Genomic DNA, 7,397 nt, shown 5'->3' with positions numbered 1-7,397 from the left:
AATACTGAAAAATCTGAATGTTGAAATCACAAGCTGTAGTTCTCCTGGGAGAGAAAAAAAAATCACCTGATAGAATTAAGAAATCTAAATTCAGTTTGAGTTCAGTGGAAGAAATTTTCATTATTTGGCTGCATTGATATTCTTTCCTGTTAATGAACTCTGGATTTTAATAACTCATAGAAACATTGATCAGAAGAAGCACCAGTTTGAAAATAGTTATTTTCATGAGATTAAAAAACACTTAAACTGAGAGCCAGGGAGTTTTGACTTTAGTTAGTGGTTCCTCCAGTGTGCCTGTAAGTGGATGTGGTTTGCGTGGGGGGGAGGTAGGGGGGCGCATGCGCGTGTGTACATGTACGCATGTGCTCGTGAGCAAGCACATGTAAACATGCCTGTATGCATGTGCCTATATGTGTTACACGTGTGTGGGGGGGGGCGCGGGTTGCGGTGGGTGAGCACGCATGTATTACATGCATGCCTGTGTGTGTGGGTGCGTGTGTGCATGTGTGTGTGAGTGCATGTGTGTATGTGTGTTGGACAGTTATGTGTGTTATCTGCCACAGAAAACACTCGTACATTAAAAAGGAAACAAAAGATTTAAAGATGGCTAGCAGTCTGTAAGGCTCAGAAGCGTGGGTGTAGTGGGCCTACAAGTAGCCAGCTGCACAAGAGTGACCGTTTCACCTGCCTGTCTAGAAACCAGACCATCAGGACCCCTTGCATGGAGCAAGAGGAGGCAAGGAGGGATGCCATATTCAGATCAGTCAGGAAAAGCAACAGGCAGCTACAATCCTTATACGTCACTGTAGCCCTAGCTCACCAAGACCCCGAAGTTTCTGGAAAACGCCTACCAAGGCTTTTGCACACGTTCCTGCAACTCTCCTCAGTACGACTCCGAAATTTCTGGGAAACGCCTAAAAAATTTTTCTTCATATGCATCTGCAGCAGCGGCCCTGCTAAGACCCCGAAGTTTCTGAAAACACTCTACACGGCTTCTTCAGCTCCAGCACAGGAACCTTTCTCTAGACGGTATGTAACAGTCCCAAGTGGACAAAGGGCTGAGGGTGGTCCAAAGTACTTTCAGTGAGGTACTTTGTCTTGATGTCACCCAAAATGTTTCCCTACAACCCACCCCTAAGTTCAGGAGTGGGCAAGAGAAGTAGAAGTCCAGAGTTAAGTAAAAGAGAGCTTATCCTGTGATGAACATCCGCCATCCCCATGGTTTTTTATACGAATTTCCTTGGTCTTGGGGTCCTGGGTTTTTGCTTGTGCATACAGGGCATGTGCCAACGGCTTCAATTTTCGCCACAGTGTTTGGTCAAAGTTCTTAAGAAGTGAGGCATTGTGTGACAAGTGCCAGATACAGGCTGCGCTCAGCCCACCGTAAATGCTGGGCTCAGCCATGATGGTTTATATCCCTTTGCTGAGTCTTTTCTCTGGTTCATTGCTAATTGTGTAAGAGAAGTTAGGGATTCTCGGAATCGGAACTGTGCTGGGTGTTGGTTTTAGCAGCTGATTTCTGTAAGACCTTCGGCCCTCCCACCCTCTTGCTGGTCTCCCGTGCTAAGCGTGTCCTGTTCTTATCTGTAAATGTTTCACCAGTAAACCTTAGTCAGACAGAAAAAGCTTGATTCCGAAGTGAGCACTTTCAGCTTGGGAAATCGGTGCATTAATCTGTGAATCATGTTTTTGTTTGTTGTTTTATTTGTTTTTTTCACATGAGAACTTTAAAAACAAAATACCCTTTGTGCTAAATCGATCAAACAAAAATATGACCATGAGAATTTAAGGAAAATGCAAGAAAAAAATAATAGAAAATCAAATGGGTAATACAGGCATAAGTAGCCCACATAGTTCCATAAACCTGGCTAATTTGTGATGAGATTGACTGGCTTTGTACACCTCCCTGCTGGATGGATGAGCATTTTCACCTTAGAGCGTGGCTCTGCTGAGCTGATTAATTCACACTGTTTTTATTTTTTATTTTTTTTACATCGTTCTGCTCTTTAAAAAATTCTGACAGAGCAGAGACTGTAGATTCTTTTGTAAGGTGCTTGCCTAATATTCCAGAACCCCTGGGTTTCATATCATACCATGTCATCCCTGGGGTCCCTCTCACCTGCAGTCCCAGCACTTGGGAGGTGGATACCCAAGCATCAGAAGTTCAAGGCCATCTTTAACTGCATATCAAGTTCACAGAAAACCTGGGATATAATATAAGAACTGTCACTGAAAGACTCCTGTCCTCAAGGGTTAGAAGTCGATGTACACAAATATTACCATTTTTTTAATTCCCATCTCACTAGATGATTTTGTGTTGCTTCCAGTAGGTGAAAAGCAATTCTAAGCACTAATATAAACAAAATGTCAGTTATCAGGAATGAAATAGTTATACTCAATGGCGTATGGTGCTGTTTCCCCCATTAATTAATTTATTCATTTTACATCGTGATCCATGCTTCCCACTTTCTGACCCCCCCCCCTCACACAGGCCATACTCCCTCCTGCATCTCTTCTCTGAGAGTGTAGGTTCTTCCCTGGGCATGTGGTTTTTATTCTCCTGAAAACAACTATTTTCATACAGATGCTTCTTCTGATCAAGGTTGCTTTAACTTACCAAACTCCAGAATTCATCAGCAGGAAATAATCAGTTCAGCCAAATGATGAATTTTACATTGAATTCAAACATTGGCATAGCTTGTGGCTAACTGATTTCTCAGAATTTGGCTTTCTAACCCAAACAGGGAACATTTTTTTCTTCTCTCATGAAAACTGCAGCTTGTGGTTTCAACATTCAGATTTTTCAGTATTGTAGTCTAAGGGACTTCAGAATTTTTCATCCCTTAGCTGCTGTTTTTCTTTGGGGTGATTGATATTTAGAATTTTGACTTTGTCCAGAGGTTTATCATTCTTTGAAGTAAGTATTAAGGGTTAATCCCTCAACTCTGGAATTTCATGGCATACAATTCAACCTGTTAGAATGTAGGAGACAGCCAGTAGTGATGGCATACCCCTTTAATCCCAGCATACAGGAGACAGAAGCAGGCAGATCTCTGTGAGTTCTAGAACACCAATACATAGGGCGTTCCAGGACAGCCAGCACTAGAGGGTCACTTTTTAAGAAAACCAAAGCCAAAATCAAAATCTAAAAGAAAATAATTCTTGTGAGAGAACCCCAGCACTGGGGAAGTAAAAGCCATAAAATTGGAGTACAAAGTCATTTTCAACTGCTTAGTGTGTTTATGATCATATTAGGCTACAAGACACCCTTTTGCACACACCGGAATAAACAAACAGAAAAGGAAAGAACAAATAGTCATTTTTGGGCCACACATATTAATTCCACCCAGACTACAGTAGTCACATCATGTCTGCCAACCATCATATGTTTCCAACAAATAAAATACAAATCCCTGTCTGCTTACAGAGGTGAGCCCTGTTCAGCCTCTGCCTTTTCTTTGTTGTGATTCAGAGACATTCAGAAGGGTGTCTAGCCCTTTGTCTCATTCCACTTCCAAAGGTTTGACCTTGTTCACTGAAGCATCTGGGATCCAAAACTCTCTGGAAATGACAAAAAAAAAAATGTAACAATTTTGGAGTGAGCCATATGTGAGAGCACAGGATCAGAAGGATGGGAGATAAATGCCAATCTTGATATTTCCTTCCAGTGGGATAGTGTCTCCTTTGACCAGTGACATACTATGCTTGCTTAGGATGTGTTCTCCTCACAGGGAAGCATCAAACGTTGCATTAGAGATACAGAATTAATTAAGATTCTGTCCATGATTCAATCATCAGGGAAGGAATCTTTCCAATATTTTTTTGTTTTTTTATCTTGGTTCTTTTTGCTGATGTAGTAAGGGAGTTGTCAGGTAACTATTAAATGCACTGTGACAGAAATCCAGAAAGCTCAGCTGACCTTTTCCTTTAATTATGTGTCTCTTTTCTTTTTTCTCTATAGCTTTTACACATTCACCAATTGTTGAAATAGGGCCTCAAGTAAGAAGACAAATACCAAATTGCCGTAGTTGATTTTTTTTTTTCTGAGGATTCTCATCACAATGGCTTCACGGTGCAGAGAAAACTTTGTGCGCAAGTCATCATCAAATGATTTTGAATTAGACAATGCAGAGTTCATTCCAACCCAGGCTTCTGCTGTGCACTGGGGAGAAGACATCTCTCACTCACCAGGTGCTCAGTTCAGTGTTTCCCCAAGTAACAATGGCTCCTTGGCAAAGCAGGAGCTGCAAACACTCTGGGAGATGTTTACCTCCTGGTTGCAGCCTGAAAAGCAGAGCAAGGAGCAGATGATTTCTCAACTGGTTTTGGAGCAGTTTCTCCTTACTGGACACTGCAAGGACAAGTTTGCCTTGACAGAGAAGTGGAAATCCAGTGGCAGAAACATGAGGAGATTCATGGAGAGTCTGACTGATGAGTGCTTGAAGCCTCCTGCCATGGTGAGTTCCTGGGGTAAGAAGTGGCTATATGGGAAGGAAAGACAGTCATTTGTAATTGGGAAAAAGTACTAAAAACTTGTAGTTTTTGTTATTAGGGAGATTATTTTCCCCCCTCCAAGACCATACCATTACATGCTAGAATATGCAGTACTGTAAATTAGCATGAATAAATCATAGAGGATCCCATCAAAGGATTGATGGTTCTAATTAAATGCAGTATATTTGCATGGTTTCAGGGAGACTGGGGACTTGCCATTTGGGCAAGAATTTAAGGGTTGTAGAGGAAATGCCTTCTGTCTGGAGGATGGCCCAGTCAGGGATATACTGATATTGTAATCATGAGAAGTGTGTTCAAACCTCCGCTCACATCTAACCATCGGCTCTCAGCACTAGCCTCTGATCCTGGTACCTGAAAGGCAGGATATGGGGACTGAAGTGACTAGATGGCTTTTCAAATTGGTTAATGCAGGTCAGTAATATACTGTGTCCAAAAAACTGAGGTCACACAATGATAAAGTAAGGTTTCTGATGTTGAAATGTGGCCCTCACATGCATATGCAACAGTGACACACTCATAAGAAATGCCTTGATGAATATTAGTGCTTCAGGGCAAATTTTCAAACCTTGAAAGACTTAATGTAAATTTAAATACATTGGATCTTCTTTCAGGGTTTAGATTCCCATATTTCTCTGTCATTGACAGAAGTTGTCAAAGTGGAGTCATTGTTCAAACACCCCTCCCTCGTTTACTCACATTCTAAGAAATCATTGTTATACAAATCAGTTCTTCCTGTTTTATAAATTTTAATTTTGATCTCAGTTTGTTTGTTTGTGGGCTCTTGTTTTTTGTTTGTTTTTGTTTTGTTTTCCCATTGGAGGTATGGTTTCATAGTGTTTCCCTGGCTGGCCAAGAACTCAGGTATAAATTATAATCCCTCTTCATATCAAGTGCATTTATGCTGCAGAAATGAGTAGCATACTATAGGTCATTCATTCATCACAATGGTGACAGCTCCTGGGGCTCACTGCCTCCTTTTGTTGAGGTCTATGGGAATCTTACAGAAGAACTGAGTAACATCTCATATATTTTGTAGGGGCAAATCAGTGACATTTGTACAGTTTTGATTGGCTACTACATTAGTTTCACTATATTTGGTGAGACCTTGAAGGATTTCAGTGACTAACCCTGTTCGGGCTTTGGTTATCTCCTCCAGGTTCATGTCCCAGGAGTTGACTTAGGTCTAGACTTATCCTCCCCAAGTCAGGGTCATCGTTGACTACAGGCCCATTGTCAGTGGCTCCTTCTGAGGAGCTCATCATGCTTCCCGGGAATTGAAAAAATTTATTCCCACCGTTTTTGGACCTGTCCGTACACAAGTCAGAAAAGCCTTTTACATGCAGTACATGTGGAAGGGCCTTCAGATACGAGACCAACCTGCAGGCTTATGAGAGGATTTACACAGGAGAGAGTCCAACACCTGCTCCCTGTGTAATAGTAGTCTCCATCAATCATCCACATACCACCATCACCTGAGGAATGACACAAGTCTGACTGAACTGTGTAGCTTCCTCCACAGAGACAAGCAGTGCTCCATTCAGCCTCAGTGTCTCGTCTGCACATGAAGAAGCATGTAGCTTCTCAATAGGAATTAGCCAGTGAAGATATTTCATTTACCATTCCGATTGTTCCCTCCATGTGTTGTCCCATGCCTTTGACACGTGAGGGTAAAAATCAGGCTTCTGTCAGTTTGTTCACTAAAATTGACTGCCAGTGACCAGCATTGGCATCCATGTGGTGGGTAAACTGAGGCAAGCAGCCTTTAGGGTCAGTGCTTCCAGCTGCTGCAGGAATGGATCATGATACCTATGGGGCTGCTGCCAGTGTCAACAGACCTTTATCTGTGGGAACAAAATTTAATTTATGGGGCTGGAACTCTCTGTGGCCAGCAGAAAAACTATGAGCTCTTTAAACTCCTTGGGGCCAGTGAAAAAGGAGAAAGAGAGAAAATGCACACATACACACACACACATACGCACACAAACACACAAAGAGAGAAAAAAGGGGGAGGAGAATGAAACAAAAGAGTCCAAAAACTTCATACACACAATTATATACATGCATGCATTACGTACGTGCATCCAGACTTACAGATAGATATATACACATTCACTCATTGAATGGTTAGAGCAAAGCTCCAGAAAGCAGGCTCCAAGCATTTTACACACACACACACACATATGCACTATCGGTTGATGGAGCAAGCTCCAACACACACACAGATAAGCTTTACGGGTATATATACATACACATAGGTGATTGATGAAAGGAATAGTGTTCCGATCCTCCACACTTTATTTTTTCCATAGCTTATACATCCCAGCAAAACTCTTCAAGCAGTATAAAATTACAATGTGATTATGTTTTACTTCTCTTCTAGTAAGTAATTGTGATAAAACAGTGTGTTACCCAATACATTTACAAGAAATAACAAATTATTCCCCCAAACCCATGTACATTTGTAGCTAAGCAACTTGTTATAGATTAACAAAGTGTGAGCAATCAAGGTGGTTATCTCAGCCAGTTTCGCTTACTAGCAGCAGCAATTTGTGGTTACAAAGAAAAAAGTAATTATTTTATTATTTATCTTTAAAAGAAATCTTGTAAGAATATTAAAAGATTCATAAATCTAAACTTTTATCTAGAAGTCAGTCATATCTATCTTAAATCCTTAGAATACATATCTCTTAATAAATCATATCAGAAACCCAAGGGTGAAAATGGGTATAAGAAATCAATCATCACCAGTCCAGCCTCAATGATAGTTACATTAGCCAGTGGTGCCATTGTTCTTATTCCCTGATTATAAAAGGTCCGTAGGTTAACTAATAAGAGTGTGCCTTTCTGAATTTCAGATTGTTCCCTAAGATTTATTGCCTCAG

The sequence above is a fragment of the Grammomys surdaster genome, unplaced genomic scaffold (genome assembly GCF_004785775.1).
Source record: "Grammomys surdaster isolate TR1022 unplaced genomic scaffold, NIH_TR_1.0 430, whole genome shotgun sequence".
NCBI lineage: Eukaryota > Metazoa > Chordata > Mammalia > Rodentia > Muridae > Grammomys > Grammomys surdaster.
The sequence above is the reverse complement of the archived record's forward strand: the minus strand, read 5'-3'. Positions refer to the sequence as shown.